Consider the following 11,881-nt stretch of genomic DNA (forward strand, 5'->3'; position numbering starts at 1 on the left):
AAAACCGTTCTTTAAGATAGTCAAAGAGAACGGTTTTAATTTATCGCTATAAAATAATGAAAAATTGAATTCAACAGTAACACTATAAAAAAAACCGTTGTCTAAAACTATCTAAGTGGACGGTTTTAAGGCGTTACAAAATTTGGTGTTGCTAAATGTCATATTTGTTGTAGTGTGTCCTTGATGAGGTCGGGGTCATTGGGAATGATGATGGTACGGTGGCATGGCGGTCGTTGAGGGTAGTGAGCTGGAGGGGCAAAGCTGCGGTGTCTTTGGCCTTGCCCTTCTTGACAGCATTGAGGAACTTGTCGTAGCACCATTGGGAGCCTCGGTGAGGTTGAGGAGGCTTAGGCATGAGATTTGGGGACACTAAGGAAAAGGTTTTGAAAGAATGAAGAGGAATTTTAGGTTCTAGGCTAATGAACCTTGATGAAGGTTGGGGCCCTACGTTGTCTACAACAATAACTTGTAGTTGCGGGGGTTAGAGAAGAGGAGTGTGACAGCAATGGCTTGTGATTGTGGGGGTAGGGAAGAGATGACAATGGGTGTGACTTGTGAGAACATGCCATGATTTCTTTCATTGTGGTCGTTGTTGTAGGTTGTGTGCGTTAATTAATAAGAGTATTTAAATAATTTTTTATTTGTTTCAATCTTGATATTTATCTTAAATCAAATAGGATATTGAAACATAATTCAGTTTTGTACATTTTACACAAAACACAATACAAAGATTTAATTAAATTTCTATCTCTCAATTTTTATCTCCCCGCCATCTCTATCTCTCACTCTTAATCTCATTTCTAGACGCAACCTAAAAGAATTAATAGCAACAGATATTTGCTTATTATTTATAAGATTGAAAATTTAAAATCTCCCAGTTCATATTAGGTATCATTTATCATCTCTCTAGACTAATTTTATATTTATTATAATTTACATTATTAATGATATTCATAAATACTTTAATATTTATCATACACAAATTCATAAATATTTGAGAAAATTTTACTTCCCTCTTTTAAGAGATATTAAAATAACACTCCCCTCCTCTTTATACATTTTTTCTCCCTTATATTTTTTAAAAAATCTCTCTTTTTTTAACTCATTTTAAAATTTTTGTGTTAACTAATGTTAACTTTCTCCATTTTTTAAGAAAAAATAAATTATTTTTTACAAAAATATCTTTTAACAAAAATCTTATCTTTGTAATTCATTTTTGTGTACCAAAATCTTCTTTAACAATTTTTTTAGTGGTTAAATTATATTTTTACTAAGATACCCTTTAATATTATTTTTCTAGCTAGTGATTAAATTGTGATATCAATGCATATTATTTTAATATTAAATTAAAAAAAAAATTTCTGCGAGGCTAATAGAAAAATATAAAAAATATTAAAGTGAACTTGTAAAATTATGTTTAATAATATGTATTGATATTATGAGATTAAGAGTAAAAGTTACAAAAAAATTGTTGTTAAAGAAAATTTTGATAAAATTATAATTTAGTAATTAAAAAATTATTGAAGGATATTTTAGTAAAAAATAATTTAATCATCAAAACATATTTTAAAGGATATTTTGATAAAAATACAATGTAGTCACTAGAAAAAATAATTTGTTAAAGGATATTTTGATCAACAAAATTTAATTGCAAAAAATTAAACTTTTGTTAAAGGATATTTTTATAAAAAAACAATTCATTTTTTCTTTAAAAATGCATAAATTTAACGATAATTAACACAAAAAATTTAAAATGGGTTAAAGAGAGTTTTTTTAATTATAAAAGAAAAAGTGTATATTTTATAAATAGAGGAGAGAAAAATATATCATTTTATAATATCTCTTAAAAAAGAAGAGTAAAATTTTCTCTAAATATTTTAATATCAACTATTACACTAATTACCTGTAAAGTATAAACTATAAAAAATTAACGGCCTTCTAATTTCTAAACGCTTTTCAATTCTCAGTTATTATTTAGAACTTGGAAGAATCACTTTGATGAAGCGATAGTAATTGACCACATGAAACAAAATAATTGATCTCTCACTCCATTATGTTTCAACGAAAACGTTATCCTCACATGGGAGAATGAAAAGACTTATTACAAAATTATTTATTTTAAAAATTTAAAATAAAACATATATAATTATATTTGTAATATATATTTTTTTAATATAAATCTCTTTCGAACTGGATTTTTTTAAATTTGTCTGTCACTTGGGTAATAAGCTAATATATATACAAAGAGTGAGTACAGTAGTAATAGGCACATACAATAGTAATACGCATATACTAGTGTAGTACAGATAGTTAGTTACAAGGTTAGTGTATATAATCAATTATTAGTCAAAAAGTCATTAGATTAGCCGAGTGAGAACTAGAATTGTTAGTTCCCTCAACTTCACCCTCTCTTCCTCTGGTTTGTGAGTCTTTCACATTCAAAGCTTCAATTCAAGTTTATCTCTCTTTTCAATGTCTCCCAACTATGAATTTGACATGGTGCGGTGAGCGATTGCCGCTTGCAATCACTTCGATCACTCTTTCTGTTCCATTTCTTCTCCTCACAATTTCACAATTTTTCTCTGAATTTTTTTTCCTTTTTTCAGTTTCTTTCTCCCTTCTTGTTTTCTCCTCTTTTTCTTGAACTCATACCATAGAGATTAATGAGATTTGTCTAGTTTCACACACCACACATCTTGAAACGAAGCATTTCTGATCAACGAGATCAAGAAAAGAAGGTCCGAATCTGCATCAATTTCTCAGATTCGTTGATTTTTGAATTTCAAGCCATGGATCCTCCAACGATTAACACACAACCAGCACCCAGTGGCATCGATCTCAATGCCCTAGCTTATCTGGTAGCTCAAATCAACACCTTTCAGGCAAATTCTCCTCATCCTCCAGCTAATCCTATCATGGATCCCTCATCCCCGTTCTTTCTTCATCCTGGTGATAGTCCATGTAACCCACTCATATATGAAATATTAAATCACAAGAATTATAATTCGTGGTCAAGATTGATGCTGCGAGCCCTAATTTCAAAGAACAAGATCGCATTTGTTGATGGTTCTCTCCCAAAACCGATTGAAACTGATCCAACTTATGAAGCATGAAAAAGGTGTAATATGATGGTAGTTTCTTGGATCAATTTGTCTCTCAGCCAAGATATTCGAAATAGTGTGATTTGGAATGGTGTGGCTAACAATTTATGGGAAGATTTAAAGAAGATATTTTACCAAGGAGATGTGTTCCGGATTGCAGAACTTGAAGAGGACCTTTTCTCGATCAACCAAGGTGACCTATCCATAACACCTTACTTTACACAGTTGAAAAGCATATGGGAAGAATTGGAGGATTATAGACCTCTTCCCACGTGCATTTGTGTCTCAAATTGCAATTGCTCTTCCATTGTCAAAACCTATAGAGATGATACATTTGTTGTTAGATTTTTGCGCGGATTGAATGAACAATACACCACGGTTAGATCTAACATAATGCTGATAAAACCCCCTCCCACCAATAGATACAGTTTTCTCGATGCTGTTACAACAAGAGAGACAAGCTTCCAGTTCAGATCTCATGAATTCCAACTTTCAAATTAATGCAATCAGCAATCAAAATAGTCACACCTCCTTTAGAGGCAGAGGTCGTGGAAGAGATGGTAGAGGTAGCAGAGGAAGAGGTTATGAAGGAAGAAACACCATCAGGTAATGCTCATTTTGTGGCAGAGAGGGACATTTAGTGGACAATTACTACCAAAAGCATGGCTTCCCTCCACACCTCAAAGCCAATACAGCCCATAACATCAACAACATCACTGCTGAGGTAACTGATGAGAAAGGCAGTGACACTATTGATATCTACAAGGAAGAAAGTAGTATCTCCCAAGCCTCATTTACACAAGAACAAAAGCAAGCTCTACTAACACTGCGCCAACACCATGGAGTCACCACTTCTCATAATGTAAACAACCTTTCCACTATCACAGACCCTACGTCCTCCGATGCAGGTAATTTTGTGATCATGTCCATAGTGTTGTCACAGAATAGTGAATCCTGGGTTATTGACACAGGAGCCACGGTCCATGTTACACATACTTTTGCTGTATTTCATTCACATCAAACAATCAATCCTGTTAGCGTTAGGCTCCCAAACAAAAGCATCGTCACAACTTCGATTTCTGGCATAGTCAAAATTTCTAATACATTGTATCTCACTGATGTTCTTTACATTCCATCTTTTGCATTAAATCTAATTTCAGTCTCAAAATTAATAGAGTCAATTGATTGCTAATTTATTTTTAACAAATTTGGTTGTGAGATACATGACTACCATACACTAAAGATGTGGAGCAGCTAAACTCACTGAGAGTTTGTATGCAATAAAATCAGATACCAAGAAATTGAACACTCATATAACTATGTCCATACAAACAGCAGTAGCTTCACCAGTCACACACCACACTGATCAAGCACTTTGGCATATTAGACTAGGTCATATTCCATTTAATAAATTGCATTCTATGCAACAGTTGTATCCCACTGTTTTAAAGTTCAAATTTAATAAAGATGCTGCTGCTCTTCCTTGTGATTCATGTCACTTGTCTAAGCATAAAAGAAAACCTTTTCCTCACAGTTTCTCTAAAACTCAATCTTCATTTGAACTCATTCATGTAGATATTTGGGGTCCTATCAATGTTATTTCCACCAAGGAAAACAAATATTTTTTAACAATAGTAGAAGATTATAGAAGATATACATGGATTTTTCCAATGAATTTGAAATATGATGCAGCAGTTTTAATTCAACAATTTGTAATTTTTGTTCACACTCAATTTGAAAAAGAAATTAAATGCATTAGATCTGATAATGGAAAAGAATTTCAAATGCATGAATTTTACAAATCGAAGGGAATTATACATCAATCCTCTTGTGTTGAAACTCCTCAACAGAATGGGATCGTTGAAAGAAAGCATCAACATTTGCTTCAAGTCACCAGAGCAATCTTGTATGAGTTTTGTGTTCCACATTGCTACTGGGACTTGGCAGCGGTATATGCTACTCAAATTGTCAACCAAATTCCCAGCAATTTACTAGACAACAAGAGCCCGTTTGAGATTCTTTATCACAAAACCCTAATTTTTTGAAATTTTAAAGTGTTTGGGTGCCTTGCATACATTTTCACACTGTCAGCTCATCGGACTAAATTAGATGCTAGAGCCAAAAATGTGTGTATTTCTTGGTTTCAAAGAAGGTACAAAAGGTTTCTTATTGCTTGACATCACTAATAATAAATTGCTAGTATCTAGAGACGTTGTTTTTTATGAGAATATTTTTCCCTTTTAAAGAAAGTAATACTGCAGCATCTCCTTTGGCATCATTAGATCTGACTCACAACAAATCTCAAGCATCACTTAACTTTGATGACATATTCACATATACCCAAACCACTTTACCTCATATCCCTGCCACAATTTCTTTCAACCCTCCCATCCAATCACATGCAGTATCATCACATAATAACAATAGCATTACATAATCTCATCATGCTCACTCACAACAACCCCTTAGGAGATTCGAAAGAATAAAAAGAAAACCAGCTCATCTAGAGAATTTTTATTGCATGCAAACTTCCAAAGAGACAGCAACCAGAACCAATTGTAAGTATCCTATTTTCAACCATTTATCATATCATAATCTTTCAACTACACATAGAACTTTGTCTATGAGTATTGCATCATCTGTTGAGCCAAAATATTATGAAGAAGCTGTGACCGAATCTTGTTGGAAGGATGTTATTTCAGCTGAGCTGGAAGCCTTGAATACAAATAAGACTTGGGTGATCACTCCTTTACCTCCAAGAAAGAAACCAATAGGTTATAAATGGGTCTTCAAATTAAAATTGAAACCCGATGGCAGCATTGAGAAACATAAAGCAAGGCTTGTAGCAAAAGGGTACAATCAAAGACAAGGATTTGACTTCTTTGATACTTACAGCTCGGTTGCAAAAATGACTACACTCAGGATTCTCTTAGCCTTAGCTGCAGCAAAGGGTTGGTTGCTTCAGCAACTCGACGTCAATACGGCTTTTGTTCCGTGGGTTACCTGAAACTGTAGGTCGATCTACTGTGCTGGTCGGAGCCGACGTGTCCGGCAGGTGTATAGCGGCCGGAGCTGGTGTGTCCGATTTGTGGAATTAAGAATGCTGCTGATCCCTTGTCACCGAAGGGTGGGGGTACCTGTAAGGGACTTCGATGCTTAAGTTAGCAAGGGTATTAAACAGGTATTGAGTAGAATCAGAGTATGAGTTATACCTGGGTGCTCCAGTGTATTTATAATGGTGAGATGTGGCCTCCTATGGATAAGATAAGTTAGTTATCTTATCTTTATCTTATCTTCAAGTGAGGTCATCTTATCTTCAAGGGAACCGCCCTTCTCTTGTAGGCTTGGGCTGTCTTAAGATCTGGGGCATGTTCCTCTATTTGGGCCCTTTGTTTGGGCTTTCTCGTGACTTGGCCGAGCTCTTTGAGAAGAGGTCGGATTGTCCTGACCTAAAGAGGTCGGTCGCTTTGTCTGTAGAACATCCAGGGTAGGACAAATCGACCCAGGATATGAACAGTGACCCTGCTTGAGCTCGGTCTTCTTTTTGAGGTTGAGTCCTTGACTTCGGTCTTTCTTTGGTGAAGCCAAACTCAGGCATTTTGTTGACTCCTTTTGTAGCAACTTTGAATGTAGAACGTTTCTTCTAAAAGATGCGTGCTTTTATATCAGCGCTTTTTTGGGAACGTGCGAGGGTTTTATGCCTTCTTTAATTTGAGCATTAATTGCCCCGTTTCCCTTTGGCTCTTTACTTTGATTTTGAAAACCCAAAAACGGTTTCTCTCCTTTAGCCTTTTTGTAACTTCTTTTCTCTGCTCTCTTTGCTTTCTGTTCTTTCGTTTACGCTTTTGCTTTCTCTTGGAGTTTTTGTAGTTTTCGTGTTTTCTCTTCTGCGACATTGCTCTTGTTCGCGTTTTTGCTTGTGAGAGGTGATGAGCGGATAATTTGTATGCTTTTTGGCATTGTTTTTAGTATATTTTTAGTATGATCTAGTTAGTTTTTAGTATATTTTTATTAGTTTTTAGTTAAAATTCACTTTTCTGGACTTTACTATGAGTTTGTGTGTTTTTCTGTGATTTCAGGTATTTTCTGGCTGAAATCGAGGGACCTGAGCAAAAATCTGATCCAGAGACTCAAAAGGACTGCAGATGCTATTGGATTCTGACCTCCCTGCACTCGAAGTGGATTTTCTGGAGCTACAGAAGCCCAATTGGCGCGCTCTCAACGGCGTTGGAAAGTAGACATCCTGGGCTTTCTAGCAATATATAATAGTCCATACTTTGCCCAAGATTTGATGGCCCAAACCGGCGTTCAAAGTCACCTCAAGAAATTCCAGCGTTAAACGCCGGAACTGGCACCTAATTGGGAGTTAAACGCCCAAACTGGCACTAAAGCTGGCGTTTAACTCCAAGGAGAGTCTCTACACGAAAAAGCTTCATTGCTCAGCCCAAGCACACACCAAGTGGGCCCGGAAGTGGATTTTTATGTCATTTACTCATCTATGTACTAGTTTTCTATAAGTAGGACCTTTTACTATTGTATTAGAGAGACTTTGGTAGCTATCTTTGTTTTATGCTATCTTAGATCATTGGGAGGCTGGCCATTCGGCCATGCCTAAACCTTATGCTTATGTATTTTCAACGGTGGAGTTTCTACACACCATAGATTAAGGTGTGGAGCTCTGCTGTACCTCGAGTATTAATGCAATTACTATTGTTCTTCCATTCAATTCCACTTGTTCTTTGTCCAAGATATCACTTGTTCTTCAACTTGATGAAGGTGATGATTGACGCCCATCACCATTCTCACTCATGAACAAGGTGACTGACAACCATTCTTGTTCTACAAGCATCTGAGGCTTAGTGAATATCTCTTGGATTTCTGGTTGCACGATGCATGGTTGAGCGCCTGACAAACGAGCCAACCATTCCGTGAGATCAGAGTCTTCGTGGTATAGGCAAGAACTGATGGCAGCATTCAAGAGAATCCGGAAGGTCTAACCTTGTCTGTGGTATTCTGAGTAGGATTCAATGACTGAATGACTGTGACGTGCTTCAAACTCCTAGCAGGCTAGGGCGTTAGTGACAGACGCAAAAGTATCAATGGATATTATTCCGGCCTGACCGAGAACCGACAGCTGAATTCCGCTATGCCGTGACAGGACATATGCAATCGCTTTCACTGAGAGGATGGGAGGTAGCCACTGACAATGGTGAAACCCTACACAAGCTTGCCATGGAAAGGAGTAAGAAGGGTTGGATGAAGGCAGTAGGAAAGCAGAGAGACGGAAGGGAAGGCATCTTCATACACTTGTCTGAAGCTCTTACACCAATGATATACATAAGTATCACTATCTTTATCTTTATATTATTTTCGTTCATCATCATATACAATTGAGTTTGCCTGACTAAGATTTACAAGATGACCATAGCTTGCTTCAATGCTAACAATCTCCGTGGGATCGACCCTTACTCACGTAAGGTATTACTTGGACGACCCAGTGCACTTGCTGGTTAGTTGTGCGAAGTTGTGTAATGCCATGGAATTGAACCACCAAGTTTTTGGAGTTCATGACCAGGGATTATGAGAGTTGTGAAAAGTATTGTTCACAATTTCGCGCACCAAGTTTTTGGCGCCGTTGCCGGGGATTGTTCAAGTTTTGAGCAAGCTTTTGGTAACAATGCCTGGGATTGTTCTAGTTTGGACAACTGACGGTTCATCTTGTTGCTTAGATTAGGTATTTATTTTTTTCGAAATTCTTGAAGATGAATTCTAGAGTTTCATGATGATTTGTTGAAATCTGGCTGGCTAAGAAGCCATGTCTAATCTGATTGGACCGAGGTTTCAACTTATCACCACAAGAGCTTGTTGATTCTCATCAATCTTGCTTTTGGAGCAGTGATCTGCTAAGACTTGGCTGACCTTTGGTCATGTCTAGTGTTTTGGACCGAAGCTTTCTTTGAAAGCTTGGCTGGCTAAGAAGCCATGTCTAACTCCTGGACCGGAGTCTTAGACTAGCATTGCACTGATTCCTGGAGTTCTCATTAAGAATTTTGATATCTTTTTCCACTTAATTTTCGAAAAACACAAAAAAATTACAAAATCACAAAAAAACCAAAAATATTTGATGTTTCTTGTTTGAGTCTAGAGTCTCATCTTAAGTTTAGTGTCAAATGCATGTTTTTGTTATATTTTTCGAATCCATGCATATAGTTCTTTGTTCTAATCTTTGAATTCTATTGACTTGAAGTATTTTGTGTGTCTCATATGCATTCTCATTTCGATAGTGTCAGTAGTATACAAACTGCTAAGTTTGGTGTCCTGCATGCATTGTTGTTTGGTTCTAGTTACATTTTGATTGTTTTTTATTATTAAAAATCCAAAAATATTTTTAATTTGTGTCTTTTCAAGTCAATGATACAGAGAATTGAAGATTCAGAACATGCTGCAGAGGAATTACACAGAAAAAGCTGAGCATTCAAAAATGCCCAGTGAAGAAGACAGACTGGCGTTTAAACGCCAGCCAGGGCACCTGGTTGGGCGTTTAACGCCCAAAGAGGTAGCATTTTGGGCGTTAAACGCCAGAATGTATACCATTCTGGGCGTTTAACGCCAGGATGGTGCTAGGAGGAAGATTTTGTTTTCAAATCAATTTTTTTTCAAGTTTTCAAAGTTTTTCAAAACCAAATCTTTTTCAAATCATATCTTTTCAATCAAATGTTTTCAAAATCAATTTCTTTCCTTTTTCAAAGATACTTACCAACAATTAATGATTTGATTAAACATTTTTTGTCTTTTCTATTAAGAAAGGTTTTATGTTTGAATCTTATCTTTTCTTGTTAGGCAAGTCATTAATATTTTTTTTTAAATTCATATCTTTTCAAATTGTTTTCAAATCATATCTTTTAAAATTGTTTTCAAATCATATCTTTTCAATCACATCTTTTTAAAACCATAACTTCTCAATCAAATCTTTTTAACCTCATCTTTTTCAAAATAGTTTTCAATCAAATCTTTTTGACTTCTAATTTCAAAATCTTTTTCAAAAATCACTTCAATTCTTCCCCACTTTCAATTTTCGAAAATTATCAATCAATTTTTAAAATGTTTTTGACATCTTTCTAATTAATTTTCGAAAATCCTCTTCCCTCCTTCTCACATCCTTCTATTTATGGAGTACTACTCCTTCTTAATGCACAATTCGAACTCTAACTAATCAAGTTCAAATTCTTCTACCTTCTTTTCTTCTATTTTTCTTTTCCTCTGACAATTCAAGGAATCTCTGTACTGTGACATAGAGGATTCCACATTTCTCTTGTTCTCTTCTTTTTCATATGAGCAGGAGCAGAGACAAAGGCATTCTTGTTGAAGCTGACCCTGAACCCGAGAGAACCTTGAAGAGAAAGCTAAGAGAAGCCAAGGCACAACTCTCTTTAGAGGACCTGACCGAATTCTTCAAAGAAGAAGAACACATGGCAGCCGAAAACAATAACAATGCCAACAATGCAAGGAAGGTGCTGGGTGACTTCACTGTACCTACTCCTGATTTCTACGGGAGAAGCATCTCTATCCCTGCCATTGGAGCAAACAACTTTGAGCTTAAGCCTCAATTAGTTTCTCTAATGCAACAGAATTGCAAGTTCCATGGACTTCCAATGGAAGATCCTCATCAGTTCTTAGCTGAATTCTTGCAAATCTGTGACACAGTCAAGACTAATGGGGTTAACCCTGAGGTCTACAGACTGATGCTATTCCCTTTTGCTGTAAGAGACAGAGCTAGAATATGGTTGGATTCTCAACCTAAAGAAAGCCTGGACTCTTGGGAAAAGCTAGTCAATGCCTTCTTGGCAAAGTTCTTTCCACCACAAAGATGGAGTAAGCTTAGAGTGGAAGTCCAAACCTTCAGACAGAAGGATGGAGAATCCCTCTATGAAGCTTGGGAAAGATACAAACAATTAATCAGAAGATGTCCCTCAGACATGCTTTCTGAATGGAGCATCATAGGTATTTTCTATGATGGTCTCTCTGAACTATCTAAGATGTCCTTGGATAGCTCTGCTGGAGGATCTCTTCATCTGAAGAAGACGCCTGCAGAAGCTCAAGAATTGATTGAAATGGTTGCAAATAACCAATTCATGTACACTTCTGAAAGGAATCCTGTGAACAATGGGACTAGTCAGAAGAAAGGAGTTCTTGAGATTGACACTCTGAATGCCATATTGGCTCAGAACAAGATATTGACTCAACAAGTCAATTTGATTTCTCAAAGTCTGTCTGGAATGCAAAATGCACCAAACAGTACTAAGGATGCTTCATCTGAGGAAGAAGCTTATGATCCTGAGAACCCTTCAATGGAAGAGGTGAATTACCTAGGAGAACCCTATGGAAACACCTATAATTCCTCATGGAGAAATCACCCAAATTTCTCATGGAAGAATCAAGAGAGACCTCAACAAGGTTTCAATAATAATGGTGGAAGAAACCGGCTTGGCAATAACAAGCCTTTTCCATCATCTTCTCAGCAACAGACAGAGAGTTCTAAGCAGAGTACTTCTGACTTAGCAACAATGGTCTCTGATCTAATAAAGACCACTCAAAGTTTCATGAATGAAACAAGGTCCTCCATCAGAAATTTGGAAGGACAAGTAGGTCAGCTGAGCAAGAAAGTTACTGAACTCCCTCCTAGCACTCTCCCAAGTAATACAGAAGAAAATCCAAAAGGAGAGTGCAAAGCCATAGACATGGCCGAATATGGAGAGGAAAGAGAGGAGGAGGACGCCACT

General features: G+C 36.4%; 1 non-coding gene across 1 annotated transcript; it reads right to left on the minus strand.

The window, feature by feature from the left end:
* Window positions 1–10,975: 10,975 nt before the first annotated feature.
* LOC130952399 (small nucleolar RNA R71) lies at window positions 10,976–11,083 on the minus strand. The gene has a single exon (XR_009074584.1). It is a non-coding gene; the product is annotated as a small nucleolar RNA R71 (small nucleolar RNA).
* Window positions 11,084–11,881: the final 798 nt, after the last annotated feature.

Source organism: Arachis stenosperma, chromosome 1, assembly GCF_014773155.1.
Source record: "Arachis stenosperma cultivar V10309 chromosome 1, arast.V10309.gnm1.PFL2, whole genome shotgun sequence".
NCBI lineage: Eukaryota > Viridiplantae > Streptophyta > Magnoliopsida > Fabales > Fabaceae > Arachis > Arachis stenosperma.